Source organism: Orcinus orca, chromosome 15 (genome assembly GCF_937001465.1).
Source record: "Orcinus orca chromosome 15, mOrcOrc1.1, whole genome shotgun sequence".
Lineage (NCBI taxonomy): Eukaryota > Metazoa > Chordata > Mammalia > Artiodactyla > Delphinidae > Orcinus > Orcinus orca.
This window is the reverse complement of record NC_064573.1, coordinates 48,289,405-48,304,384: the sequence shown is the minus strand read 5'-3', so window position 1 is coordinate 48,304,384 and position 14,980 is coordinate 48,289,405. Positions and strand designations below refer to the sequence as shown.

Sequence of the window (14,980 nt, the reverse complement as noted above, 5' to 3'; positions counted from 1 at the left end):
AGAAGACAAACAAGCCTGAAAGCCAGATATAATCTTAGCAAGTTATCCATAAAGTAACTCTGCTTTATATTGGGCGGTTTTTTAACCACGTTTGTAGCTAGTGTACACTCTTACTTCTGTCACTTTCTTAATATTCAAGTGGAAAATGAGACCTTCTCAAGTAGGTTGTAAAACCTCTTTCTGGCTTTTCAGAACAATCTATCATTCAGGATCGGAAGACATTGTAAAAGCTTTTCATTCTCCAAAGGAGCCAGATTTTTCATAAAGGCAGACAAGTAAAGACCATGGAGTGTGCCTGGTGGAGACAGTGATTCTATTAGAATAGTAGGTTCAATTAGAATATTATTGGGGTGTTCCAATAAGATGCAACTAGAATATGATCAAATACATTTTAAAATTCTTCAAAGCTAAAGTTCACTAGCAAGCTATATTATTAACACAAAAGTAGAAACTGGCAAGCATTATGTAAACAAATTCCACGTCTGCTTTCTTTAAGGTAACAAGATTTTCCTAGATTATCAACCTCTTGCTTATCCACAGGAAACAGATGAGGATCATTCCTTTCCTGCATCTAGAAACTGATGACAACACCATCTCACTATCAATGCCAGATGGCAACCATCTAACTCTGAGAAAACAACCAAACACCATTCCTGGATCCCTGCCCACTGCAACAGAGCTTCGCAATACAAGTTGAAAACCACATGATTTTGCATCCTCATTTATATACGTCTATAACCTAACATGTTTCCAGCATAAGAAAGAGTCTGACAATTGTGGGTGTGATTTCAGTTTAAGGGTGAATACACATAAAGAATATATGCAGATAAACACATCACCTAACATACAGAGAGACAATTTTGAAAAATTAAAAACAAAAACTTCAATGATGGTCTAGCTTTCCCCTTAGAAGACATAAGCTACCTAAGGCTGGTAGCCCTAAAACAAACCAAAGTTTGGAAATATTTCCCCTAATTAAAAAGTTTACTCTCTATTAAATTTGCTCAGCATTCTAAGAAGAAAATCTACCACTTTCCACACATTCCTTGTTTAGGCTTACATCCTGTTGTTTCACTTAAAAATATTTTCAAACACATCATCTCATTTGTACAGTTGGGGAAAACAATGAATCAGAATTTGTCATGCATCTAGACTGAAAGAACAGAGCTACTGAGCCTGAAAATTCAGCAAGTGAATTTATTATGAAATTGCAGATTATGCCCAGGCATGATATATCATTATACAAATGCACCAAGAATTATTGAGCAACAGACCATTATAAACATGACACCATGCTTAAATCAGGTTCTTGTCTGTGGGCCATGCCTGACTATACCTCTTACATACCTGTTCTCCTAAGCTTATAAATTTCAAATATAGTCAAGTGAGCTGAGGGTCAGGATCAAGTTTTTACTCAAACCAAGATTCAAGGGAACTAGAAATCTTCTCTTCACTCTCTCTCCTGTCCCTATTACTTGGTCTTGGGATAAAGAGGACGTGATAATCGAAGATGATGTGTCTTTGTAACTGAGATACACGGAAATCACCTACCGAATTCCTAATTAGGGCTTAGGCTGAGCGATTGAGGGACACTCAGCAGAAGTAAAAAGTTTGAGCAGGGAATGCTACTTTTAGAAAAATAAGCAAAGGTTTCACGAAAGGCAGATTTCTGTTTTAAAATCTAAATTGTAAAACGTTCGTTTGCCAGTGTTGTAAGTGGGCCTTTTCTCCCTGGGATGCACAAGGAACTCACTGACAAAGACTCCCAGGGGTGTTGATCCATGCTCTAAGGGTATCAGAATCTCCCCAGACTTTTGTGGTGTGGTGGTGTTGCCAACATTCTCCGAGGTCTACCCAAGTCTTTGAAAGCTACTCGTCCCCATTACCTTAAGCTTTTTGGCATTCACAACACAAACTACGTTTAAATGGCTACTACAGACTTAAACAATTTCAATTTCTTTTTTTCATCTGGAAGAAAGTGTGGAGGATTCTTTCAACTCCTGTTACTGAGTCAACTTGGACTTTTTTACCCTTTGACACTCACTAAGTGCTACTTCTTACAGAAGTGTGTTTCTGTGTTATGGTACGTTTTCTGCATTTCAATGTGAAGTACTTAACATGTCCATGTTAAATTTTAATTTTTTTGGAATCAGTCACTTCACACTAGCTGACTCTCAGAGAGCTATAGCTCTTACAACGGGAAGAAGAAGAAAAAAACAACAACAACAAAAAAAACTTTGCTGGAAACCGGCTCCATGGCCTAAAAGTCTATTTAAAGATGCAAATGTGTGTGCATAGTTAGTGCAGATGTTTTTCTACAGCAACTGTACTTGCTGAGTTTCACCATTTCCATAAAGCACATTAAAACAAGTGTGTGAACACTCGGAGATGAAAGTCTCGAACACTCCTGAGACTTTCAGTGGAAAGGAGAGCCGCCTGACTTTTCTCCAAGCAGACAGGAATGCCCATGATTCAGCAGCCTGAGTAAATAAAAGAGGTCCTTATTTCCTAATTTTGCTGGCTGGCCACACTGCAGCAGCCTCTGTGCTCCTGCCAAAGGGGATGCAGAACTGGAACTACACCCAGCAGCTGAAGGCCTGTCTTTGTTAGCCAGCCAGGCTTTCCCGACCATCTTCTGGCAACAAAACTGCCATATCCTGCAAGGAAGACCTCCATCTCGGGCTTGATGGTTCTCTAGTCTGCCTGAAAGGACCAAACAACAGATTTTGCTGGGTCTACGTCGGAGGATGACAGCTGGAAACTCAGTTAGCGGCAGAGCAACACCTGTTCGGTCCTATTTATGGGGGAAAGTGCTCACTAACAGAAAAGTGAAGTCGTATTAGAAGGAGGGATTGTGCAGGAAAAAAAAGACGCCAGAGCACAAAGTACCTCTGTGACATGAGCCATCGCCCCTCATGTACCAACCCTGGAGGAGAGAGCAAAGATTGGCTATGATTTTACCCTGGCTACTGGGGGATGGACAGACGAACACACCCTGGGAAGGGCTGCTGGGTTGCCAAATGGGGGGCTGATAATGTCCGTCTACAGCCTGTCATTGTGGAAGAAAAATGCTGAGGGTCTGGCCATTCTTTGGCTTTCAAATCCAACTGAAGTAGCCAATAAAAAAATAAGGTCAAAGAAGGAGGAAGAGAAGATGCACAGGAAGGTTTGGGGTGATGCTAAAGCTTTCTATTTTTGCACCGTAAAGCATGTCGTAGTCTTAGGGTAAAGTACACGCTTCTGGAGGGCAGGGACCAAGCCTAATTTTAGAATGCTGACTCCAACAATACGGGCAATCCTGAAATTATTAAGGAGAAAGTCAAGTAACAAAGTGGATTGACTCACTGTACATGTTAAAGAAGTGATCCGAATCTCTGAAGTTATGGAAACTTCCAATACATTTAGTTCTTCGTAGGGCTGGGCCCACGAGAAGCTGGCTTACTGATGTCCTTTTGCTACCTGAGCTCATTCATTGTAAAGGCAGAGAACTCACTAAACCGCCCTCGGGGACTCAGTATCATGTGTGTGCAAGTGCCACACAGCAAGATTTCTTTAACAGGGACAGGATTTACATCACTGGTGACTTTTCAAGTGAGGAAAAGAAGCCCGAATACTGACAGCTCTGGTACCTCTCTTTTTGAAGAGCAATAACTCAGAATGAGAACTAAAAGTCAGGAGTCCGGAGTTTTATTTCTAGCTTCATAACTGACTTAGAGAGTGACCTGGCCAAGTCATTTAATCTGCCCCTACCTAGGTATTTCACCTGCAGTATGAAGATGATAATTCTTGCTACTTACCCTCTGGGGTGTTACAAGGATTAGTGAATATCTCTAGGGCACCTGTCATCGCTGAAGGAAAAGCTGCATATGTAAACAAAAAGACTTACATGTGTTGCATGCATGTACCTTTTCACATGTAAGCTTCTTAATGTGTACAGTATAAACATATTTTAACATTTTCTTTTCTTTAATTGAACCACTGGAATATCAGCTTTAGGGACTGGCCCAAATAGTGCCTTAAGCATTCACAGTTGTATATTTGGCCACCAAGAAAATAAAATATAAATTGTTGGTGATAGCTAAAAGGTAATGGACCATACACCCAAGTATTAAATTATTATACATATGATACAATCTTGGCCTTTACTGACAGATAACCTTGGAACAAGTATTTTGCTATGTAATTCCAAAGCCAAGGGTGGACTTCGGAAATGACCTCTCTTATCCCTCAAAACACTAGCAGTACAATCACTGCATTATTTAACATCAAAATAAGTTCATTTAGTAGATGATTTTTTTAAGCGTAGGACAGTAGGTGAAAGCATGAGACCAAAGGAAATTTCCAGGTTATTTCCTCCATTGGCTGAAAATGGTTCTTTCTCTCTACCAGCATGCTCTAGGAGCAGTTCTGAACTTTCATACTAGAGTTCATAGTCCTTTTTCCACTCATTAACTTAAGACACCTTAAGACAGTTAAACTGAGAATCTTGAGGGAAATATACAGGTATGCACAAAGGCTGAGAGAAGTTAGGTGCTATCAAGAGAGAACAATATTTTGAAATGTGTGTTTAACAGACACAGGTAACAAGGATATTTGTCATGTTAACCCAGAGCCATCACAGTAACAACTCTGCATCATCGTATTTAAAATCATCTCACCAAATTGCACAATGCATTTTAAAGCAATGATCTAAATTGCTGAAGGATATGGTCATTCTAAATAAATCATTATGCATTATTACACAATTGTTTCCTTTCATTCTCAACAGAAGTGTCAACAGTTTTAGAAAGGCTGCAACTTTAGTAATATAGCTATCACACTTTTTAAAAAAATCAACCGTCCCATATTAAATTCACTCCTTTGTCATGTAACTTATTTAACTACTTGAAAAGGAATATTCTTTACTGGGTGTTCAAAAGAGAAAAGTGAACTTGAAAATTACTTATAATTCACAGACGCTTTTAAATTCTGTAATATTACAAACTGTTCTGGAAGGACCAATTAAATGCATTAACAGTTAGGTTAGGAGGGAAAAGGGTGGTCACTCATTAATGATAGCAGCTGTGGGAGCTGCAGTTGGAGGAGCACATTTTTTAACACAGTCAAGATGAATTCCAGATATCAGAGCTCAGAGGTTATTTTTTTTTTTCCTTTCAATACTCTCTAATAAAAAAGAGGCTCACTTTCCCCAACAATCCTTTAATGCTTTGGATGAGCCAAAGAGATAAGTTGGCATCACCCCTGCGCTGTCCTCCTTAGGTAATCCTGGGCTTTATATCCAAGCTGTCTCTTTCACCAGACACAGTTCTGTTACGTGTGCGGAGAAGTACAAATGTTGCGCTTGCTGTTGCTTAAAGTTCATTTGAACAGACGGAGCTCAATGAATTCCATCTTCCGCCGCCAAATTAAACAGAAAACAGTGCATTCTTCAGCAGTTCACACTTAACTCCACCTCTCAAATCGGAGGAAAAAGCTGACGTGAAACCAGTTAAAGAACAGTCATCGTCTCTCTCACGGAAACTGAGACGTGTTTCTGAAGCCAGACAGAAGGAAAAGCGGTTTCCAGTTACGTACGGGGGTGAGCACAGCTTTGCTGTTTCCATCTTTTGGCTCACTTAAAAATATATATAACTAATGATAAGCACCAACCTCTTGGCGTTCAGTAATTGGCAATCATATGCTACACATCTGCTTACAGTGCTGTGGCTGTGAGCGTTCTACATCATTTAATGTATTTATCTCTCCTTTAATAATGACAGCCATCATCACGGTGAATTTCCCAAGTCTGTTTTCTTTTTATCTCAACTATTTTGAGTTAAAAGGCGTGTTTTCGTTACTTAGAAGTCTTGTATTTATATATGACCTCATACCACAAAGAATTTGAAGTACTTCTTCATAGCTTATTTCATTTATTCATTCACATAACCAACATTTATTAAACACCTACTATGTGTTTAGGTCTGATAACTAGCTTACGAACTCTATAAATTACTATATATATATATATATATATTTTTTTTTTTTTTTTTTTTAAGTCTTGGCCTCTGGGCTTCCCTGGTGGCGCAGTGGTTGGGAGTCCGCCTGCCGATGCAGGGGACACGGGTTCGTGTCCCAGTCCGCGAAGATCCCACATGCCGCGGAGCGGCTGGGCCCGTGAGCGATGGCTCCTGAGCCTGCGCGTCCGGAGCCTGTGCTCCGCAACGGGAGAGGCCACAACAGTGAGAGGCCCACGTACCGCCAAAAATAAAAAAAAAGTAAAAAAAAAAAAGTTTTGGCCTCCTTGTCTATAATATCAGAAAAATTCTAGCTTTCCCCATAGTTGATATAATAAGAATCAAACATGACATTGTATGAAAGAGCTTTCTGAACTGCTACAATATAAACATGTACTAAATTATTACTACTACTCTAAAAGTCCAAGTTACCGTTAGGTTATAACTGATAAATGTGAAAACATTACAGAGGAATAAAAATTAACTATAATTTAGTGGTTGCTTTCTTCATATTGAAATTCTAAGAATTTTAAAGGACTTAAAAGGCATTTTTGTTTAAATATAAGAAATAGGAATTGAGTTCCCTGCCGGTCCAGTGGTTAGGACTCTGTGCTTTCACTGCTGAGGGCCCGGGTTCAATCTCTGGTCAGGGAACTAAAATTCCACCAGCCATGTGGCCAAAAATTAAAAAAAAATAAAAATAATAAAAATAAACCAAAATACAAAAAAAAAGATCTGAACGCTAACAGTAGTTATCTTGAAAATCAATGTGCAGGAGCTCATTCTTTAATAGCAGCACACACTGGCAAGCTGTGATTAATTCATTAGTGGAATAAAATCCCCACAATGGGATGGCTTGCATTCAAAATCTTGAAGCCACATCCCATAGTTCTGACTCCAGCCCAATATCTCACTATTTTACCTGTTTAGAAATTTCTCGAGGGCAAATTCTACTTTGCTTCAAAATCCTTTGCTCTAGTGTGAAATATACCTATTAAGCTTTGAAAATATAGCCACACCTTTTGAAATATACTCAGCAAATTTCTCAGTGCTACCATGTTAATCATTAGTAATTTTAAATTAACCTCTTCACTGGGGTAGCATAACATAAAAGGGATTCTTCCACTAACAAAACTGAGTTTGAAAATGGCTTCATTAGTGAATGATGGACCTCAGAAAAATCATTCCACCATGTTAATGGCTTTTCGAAGAATTGCCCTACACACTAGAATTTTTAAACAAAGAGATCAAATTCTGTATTTCAAAGAGGAGTCTGGTCTATGAGAATGTTTTGTCATGTTGAACTCTACTGAATACTTTCCAACATGTAGGCTTTGGTCCAAGGCTGGCGAACTTTTGGTCACAAGGAATTATAACAGTCCTGAAATGGTGTTCACTCGAGCTGAATTTCACCTGTATTTTATCCACGGCAGCAGTAAAGCTGACATGAATTTTTGGCAGTTTAAAAAGGCCACACCGTATACTTCACTGCAGATAAAGCCACTGGAGAATACAAAAGTGTTGAAAGGCTAAAATTTAATTAATGACCAATTAGCACCCCCTGTGGGTTCATTGTGCAGTAAAGTGATAAATACGGTGTGCTAATATAGAAAAAGCTGTTACAAAGATTAGGGGGGAAATATTACAATTATCCATTTGGTATTATAATACGGTGGACATCAGTGTTCTTGATTTTGATGTTCATGTGTCTAAAATATGATAGGAATTAAGATCTGGGACAAATAATCATTTTTTATTTTAAGGCAGAGACTGTCTTACACAAGTTGTCAGGCTGAAGTAGAAAAGCTAGTGAGTGCACCTAGCCAACCACACAGCAGCTGCAACTCAAAACTAGTTTGTGTTGCCTACTCCTCAATCAGTGTTTATGCATTTTATGGGGAAGTTATATGCTATGGTGGTATTTAAAAATTGGGAGGATGCTACACTATCTTGAGATTTTATGCATATGTCGAGATCTACAGGACAAATTGCCAGTGCGTCCTCACAGGACAGAATTTCTATGGTGTTTCAACAGAATCATTAACTTTCACATCATTAACTTTCATCATTAACTTTTACATAGTAAACCTAAAACTGAAAAGTGATGTTGGATCCCAAGTAACACAAATGATATAAGGAGTCATTTATTTTATTTTTTTTAAAGATTTTTTTGATGTGGACCATTTTTAAAGTCTTTATTGAATTTGTTACAATATTACTTTTGTTATCTGTTTTGGTGTTTTGGCTGTGAGGCATGTGGGATCTTAGCTCCCCGACCAGGGATCGAACTCGCACCCTGTGCAGTGGAAGGCAAAGTCTTAACCACTGGACCGCCAGGGAAGTCCGAGGAGTCATCTATTTTAAATGAGGTAATGCTTATAAACTGCAAAGGACAAAAGTATGTTCTTAAAATAACTCTAATTAGGGCATAACAAAGTATTTCTACACAGATCATTAATATCAGTATGCTTATTCATGTAGTTATTTTTTTTCATTTACCTAATTAGGCAAAATTTGAAAGAGGCAATCCTGAAAATAATGCTGATTATCAATTTAATGGATTTTCCAGGTACCTTATTCTCCCTTTGTTTTCTATTTCTCACTTTTGGTTCAATTTACTCTTCCCTAGAATGAATATAAAAATAAAATTCAAACCCGTCCATTCTATCATTTTTTTTCTTGTTAACAGTCCTGGTAATTTATTTATGGGAACCAGTACTAGTCAAAAGTATGGCACGGGCTATGTGTGCATGTATGTTTTTATGCAGGACTGACTGATGTTCAGAACAGACTGAATGATTTATGTTAAATCAAGGCATACATTTTTGAAATATCTTTGCTATTTCTCACTGCAAAGTATTAATCATAGTAATTTGCCACTTAATATGAGTAAATGCGCAATCATGTCTTAATGAAACACTTCATTAGGGGAAGTCTTTATGATGCTATTTTTTTACCGATTAATATATATTACACATAATTATATTATTTTATTAAATTATATATTTTGTATACTCAATTATATAGTTTACACATATGTGTATATATAATTGTATTAAAATATAGGTGTATGTATATATACATGTGTGTTTATATATATGTGTGTGTGTTACATATATATGTCTGTTTATATATGTAACTAAGATGAAGTTTCTTGCCAAATATCTGAAAACTGGTGACAGAGTCAGTCCTTAAAAACCCCATGATACCTCCAAGTAATACTATTTCATTTTTCCTAAATCCAAGATAATTTTAACATAACAAAACAATGTATAAGAAAAGGATACAAGGCAGTGTGGCCACAGTAACAAGGGAGTTAAGGGCTGGTTGGAGTCTGGGAGCCTTGGAGACTCCATCTGCACTTGTTTCACAAGGACGTAAAGACCCCTATCCCTCCAGCACCCAACACAGAGGACACAAAATTCCACCGAAAACTGAGCGTACTAATATGATACAAATAAGAGTAGATTAAGAAACTCTAGTCAGATACTAAAGAATTTGACATGTAACTGCTTAGTTCACATGTGAAATGCACCAATTCTGAATAATTTTCATAGAGAAATTTACAGCACTGTTTCTTTGTTTTTGTTTTATTTGCTTTTGAAAAGGGAAATATGGATAGCATATATCTGTATTTCCAAGGCTTACTGACCCTTGCAAAATCATGTCTCCAATACCCAAAGACATAAAACCGACTAGCACAGTTCTGGGATCTTGATTGACTCAATGTTGTCTGTAAGAAAGCGCTGGTTTCTGAATCTTCACAACGCCTCCTCCCACATCTGAGCGCTACTCTTTTCTCTTAAGATGACCTGATGTTGTTTGGCATGGGTTATGCCTACCTCTGGGTCTGACTTGAGGGATCAAAGGAAAGAAAATAAATGAATTTGATTGAAGCCTACACAGAGAAAAAAAAAAACTCAAGGCTGTCACTCCTACCTTTTCATATATATGAAACATTAGATTTAAGATCTGTGAGAAGTCTTAGTCTTTAGGGAAAAACAAGTGCTAATCTTACAGATGAACACACAGATGGGTGAGGATGAGTAACAGGTTATAATCTTGCACTAACAATAGGAGCTGATGGGGGCACTAGAACCCAAGCCCTAGTGCCCCCGTGTCCAGGCAAGCAGCTTGGTCTATGTGTCAGGTAACTCCCCCAGAGTCCACCCTTCCCTACCCTCCCACTGAAACAACAACTGCCTCAAATGCCACCCAGTCACGTAGTTTCTATGGGTAAATGAGTGAACTTAAAATAGTGTTTCACATTATTCTCTTTGGTTGTTGTTGTTAAAGATTTCATTGTGGTTTTCTTTTCCTACTACAAAACCAATTTATGCTAATTGACATACGTGTACACGCATGTATAGAGGAAAACAAAAACCTAACAATTCTATGAACCTGTAATCTGCTGTTGACACATCATGACAGCTTATTTCTTACCTTATTTTTACTTCTGGCTACTAGCTAGAAAAATCACAGACACATACACACACACAGACACACACACCCCTCTGGTTTTCCTTAACAATCTCTCTCCCCCTCGGTCTCTTCCTTCCATCCTCTCCTCTGAGGGGAGTGGTTTCGTTGGGTCAGGTATTGGCAAATAAAAGCAGAAGGAAAGGTTCCATCAAATTAGCGCGTGGTCAGCTTCACCTTCCTCATGCTCTTGCCTCTGGAACCACAATTCCTGCCACTCATCCAATGAGGGATACAACGAAGGGTCCTCCTCACCTTCCTCTAAGCTCCCCTTCCTCTGTGATTATTGCAGCTGCCACGACTTCACACAACGAAACCAAAGGGCGACCCTCCGCCCCAACCAGATGACCGAGGGCAGCGTTTCTTAGCATAATCCACCACCACCTGCTCCCCAGTCACCTGAACTGTGGTTGAAAATGCAAACTCCCACACATACGCCCCTGCCCAGGTCTACTGACTCTGAACCTCTAGGGATGGGGCTCAGAAATCCTCATTTTTAGCAAGCTTTTAGGGTGCTTCCCCTGTATTACTGAGTTTGAAAACCACTGTAGTCTTTTATCGCCTCTGAATCATTGAAATCCTCTGCTTCATGTCTGCTCCGCTTGGCTGTGCCTTTTCCATATTTGCCGCTCCGCACTAGAGCAAGGGAGCCGGAGAGCTTTCTCTCCCTCATTGAGAGACCAAAATGAATCCCAGTTCTTCCAAGAAGCAGCTTTTCCAGAAAGAAAAGGACGTCATCATCCTTTGCCTTCCCATCCCTTAACATTGCCTCCTCCCACTACGAGTAGGACTCCAAGCTTCAAATCTTTTCAGTATCAAGTTCAACTACCTCCCATAAGTCACTTCCTCTCTATAGAAGAGTGTTGTTGGCAGCAGCCTGTGAATTTCTAGAAAAAGACAGTAACCATTTTGAAGAGTTATCAAGTTCCAAGTACATAAAGGCTGGATGTTACACGATTAGGATACGAAGTTGTGAGTAAACAGCTCCTTTCAAATGTGAACATGGAAAGGTCTAACTCCTAAACTTTGGTGGATAATTACTTTCAAGCTGCGTTAGCTTGATGAGAAATGTCAATAGGCTATGAAATGCTGCTCACCCTGTGAACCATTTCAAAGAATGAAGGTCGTCATAAAACTGAAGACAAAGCAAATGAATAAGTGAAGGAGGAGGAGGGGAAGAGGGAAGGGGGCTTCCGAAGATCAGCAATTCTTTCTCCACTCAGGAAGGTGTGGCTAGGATTGCTGATTAAATGCCTTAAGTTTGGCCCTCTCTCGAACCCGTAGATATCTTGTGTTTTGCACTGGCTCCTATCAGTCGCTGGCAACTTCCTGGGTTCTGCACGTAAGTGCGGAATGCCATACAGTAAATTAAGCCTTCTGCTGTCAGAGCTGGAAATAGGCGGGGAGTAGAAAAATAGCTTGATCTCAAATGATTTTTATTGGCTTCATTTACATCCTGTTTAAGGTCTTCTGAGTAGCTCAAGGTGTCTTATCTCTGGCTACCAGGGGGTATTTTGCAGTCAAAGCAGTTAACATACTTCTCTCTCCCTCCCCTCCTATTCCTTTCCCTCAAGCTCTCTCTTTTTTTCAAGCCATCTTATCACACACATCTCTTCATTCTGAGGAGAACCCATACTTAGCAGAAGCAGTGTGCTCTATTGTCTTTGGGGGCTCTCAGAGACAAATGAAAGTTGAAGTCAAAAGAAAATCAGTTAACCTCTCTACTCAGTTTGGAGATACTCAGGACTGTCTCACTTTTCTGAGTGCTAAATGGTATGAGAAACATCCCCCTGTAATGTACATGCGTGCAGAACAGCTGCCCCTATCAGATTAAGAAGAGCACGAACAAAGTTGCCGGGTGCTAAATTGCATAATGACGCTATCCCAGGAAGAGGAGGCTTCAATAATCTAGCAGAAAAAAAAAGCAAACAGAAACTAAAAGACAGTGAGGGCAAGTGAGAAACAGTAGTGGAGAGAGGAGGGACTTCTTTCCAGAGGCACCTGAATGCTAACCGTGCGGTCCACACAAACACTAGGTGGTTATTAGAAACGTATGCAGTACACACCTTCTCTGATAGCAGCACACACACCGTTATTCAAATCTCTTCAAGAATCACACAGTCTGCCAGGGAAACCAAATACTGAGGGGCTTGATCCTTCTGTTATAAACTCTGTAGCCATAGCCCACAACCCGGGTAACACCTTGGAATTGTCCGAGGAGCTTTAAAAAATACTGGGTCCCTGCCCAGACCAACTAAATCAGACTCTCTTAGGGTCGGGGGAGGGGGCGGCCCTGGGGAAAGCAGTCAAGGTTGACAACCACTGCCTTAGACTATCAGTGGTCAATTTGCAAAACCCCATGGAAGGCAGTCTAAGAGCCAGACTCTACAAAAACAAATCCCTTTATTGTCTGGGCTCCCTACACCAGCACAGGGGGAAGTTTTCTGCATACTTTGGGTCAAATGCAATGAACCAGATTTTTTTTTTTTTTTTTTAAGTTACAGGAAGCAACACTGAACACTCCAATCACTCAACCATTATTCCCTGTGAAAGAGCAATACGTGAACAGTTATTAGGCATCTCATCTGTGTGTTTTATATTCCTTTTAAAAATTCCCATTCCTCTTCTCCTTCATCCCCCAGCACCCCATGGGCTCCTTTATATTAGCGATAACCCCATCCTTTCACCTGCGGTGAAGGCTCTCTTAATTGTCCATTATCTTAGTGTGTCAGCACAAAGGAGCAGAGACGGAATCCTCGTCCAAACGGTTTCACCTCCCTCTCCTGAGAGTGATGCCCTTGTCAAGGCATTAAAAACACGAAAACCTGCCACTTATCAGAATTGTATTTGAATCGAACCACTGTCCTTGAAAACTGTAGGCAGGAGATGGTATCAAACGGCAGCACATTGCCAGCTCCAGTTCTACGGAGGCTGGAACAATCTACAAAGATACCATCCAAACTTTGCCATGCATCCCTCATAATGGAATTACAGGTAACAATGAAAACATGTTCCCTGATTTTTTTAAGTGTTAAATACAAAGGAATTCCTGGGTCAGATTGCTCACGAAGGCAAAGTTAACAGTTCCAAGCCCTAGGACGCCTTTGACTGTAAACTCACGGAGGAACCAAACCATAAAACCCTTCTAATTTCTCCAGGCCTCTGATTCTTACAAACGTAAGTCAAGGCTATGAAAACATCACATTTATCTTGTTATAATGAGGGGGGGAAATGAGCACATCTTTAGTGATCCTATGGACAGATTCAAAAACAAAGCACATTCTAGATAGCATCTAAACACAAAGATGAAAGACAAAAAAATACATTATTTTCAAGTATTCATGTCATTTTGTGTGATGTACATTTCTCTGTATTTCCTTGCCACTTTTGATATTTCTTTCTTACTCAATTCAAACCCACACTGCCTTAGGAAAAAAAAAGAATTTATGCATGCTTTTAACAAGTAAACAAGTGTACAAATTAATTCAGAGAAGAGTAATTTTGAAATTTTTCTATATTTAATGTGCACTGCAGTTAAACTACTTTTTCTGTACAAATTAATTTACTGCATCAGTGATCGATGTTTATGTTTAGGCAATTTTATTTCTCAGTATGGTAAAATTAGACCTAATAGTTGCAACCTGTTATGTCCAATCTGTCACTGAAATTCAAATTGCCTTTTTCCTATTATTCAAGGAGCAATTTGGAGGAATTAAAGCCATCTAAAAACGGAAGACAAACAATTCTCTGTAAGGACTCAGTAGTCTGTGTCATCAACCACATCCACACCCCCGTGATCTCTCCAAAGCAGGTTCTTTCGACGTGGTTTTTCTGAGGTTCTCAAACTTTCATGTCTGCCAAGCCATACAGGAGGAAATTTAAGGATAAACTAAAAATTGTGTCCTAACAATGTTCAGCCTTCGAGAGAAGTAACCTAAAATTCGAAGATTTTGTTGTTGACTCCAAAATACCAGCTACAACCTAAAATACTAAACCCCAACCTTCATAGCTAGTATATGTGCCACATCCTATTTTTCCTTTGGCTTTATCTACAAATATGTTCTTTAGTTTTGTTTTTTTTTTTCTTGCCAAATAAGTTTAATTCACAATTTTCTTTCTTACTGGGGCAGATTCAGTGACTGAGTTGCCTAAGATTTAAAGTTTGCAGCGATGGAAGTTCGGATTGGGAAGAGGCCTACTTTACAAACAATTTCCGTTTTGCTTGGTTTTTCTCATTGCTTAGTTACAGGTTTGACCCTATGTAGTGGTTAATGCTTCTTTATTCTCTGAATGCAAATGATGTGTCTAAATGGAGATGCTGGGAGGGGACACACTAAAAACTGGGGCAAAGCTATCAGGGCCCTCACCTGCGAGAGGCAGGAAGACCTCTAATCAGGATCCAAGTACAAGGTGACACAATCATATTGGGTCCAATATTCTATTCCATCTTCTTACAATATGCTCTCAGTAGATTTTTGGTTTCTTCAACAGAAGGGCCCCAAATCAAT

The 14,980-nt window shown here is 39.3% G+C and overlaps 1 protein-coding gene across 5 annotated transcripts in view; it reads right to left on the bottom strand.

The window, feature by feature from the left end:
• The window catches only part of ZNF521 (zinc finger protein 521), a 281,926-nt gene that overhangs the window by 164,896 nt on the left and 102,050 nt on the right, over positions 1–14,980 (bottom strand). The gene's annotated exons all lie outside the window — the stretch shown is intronic.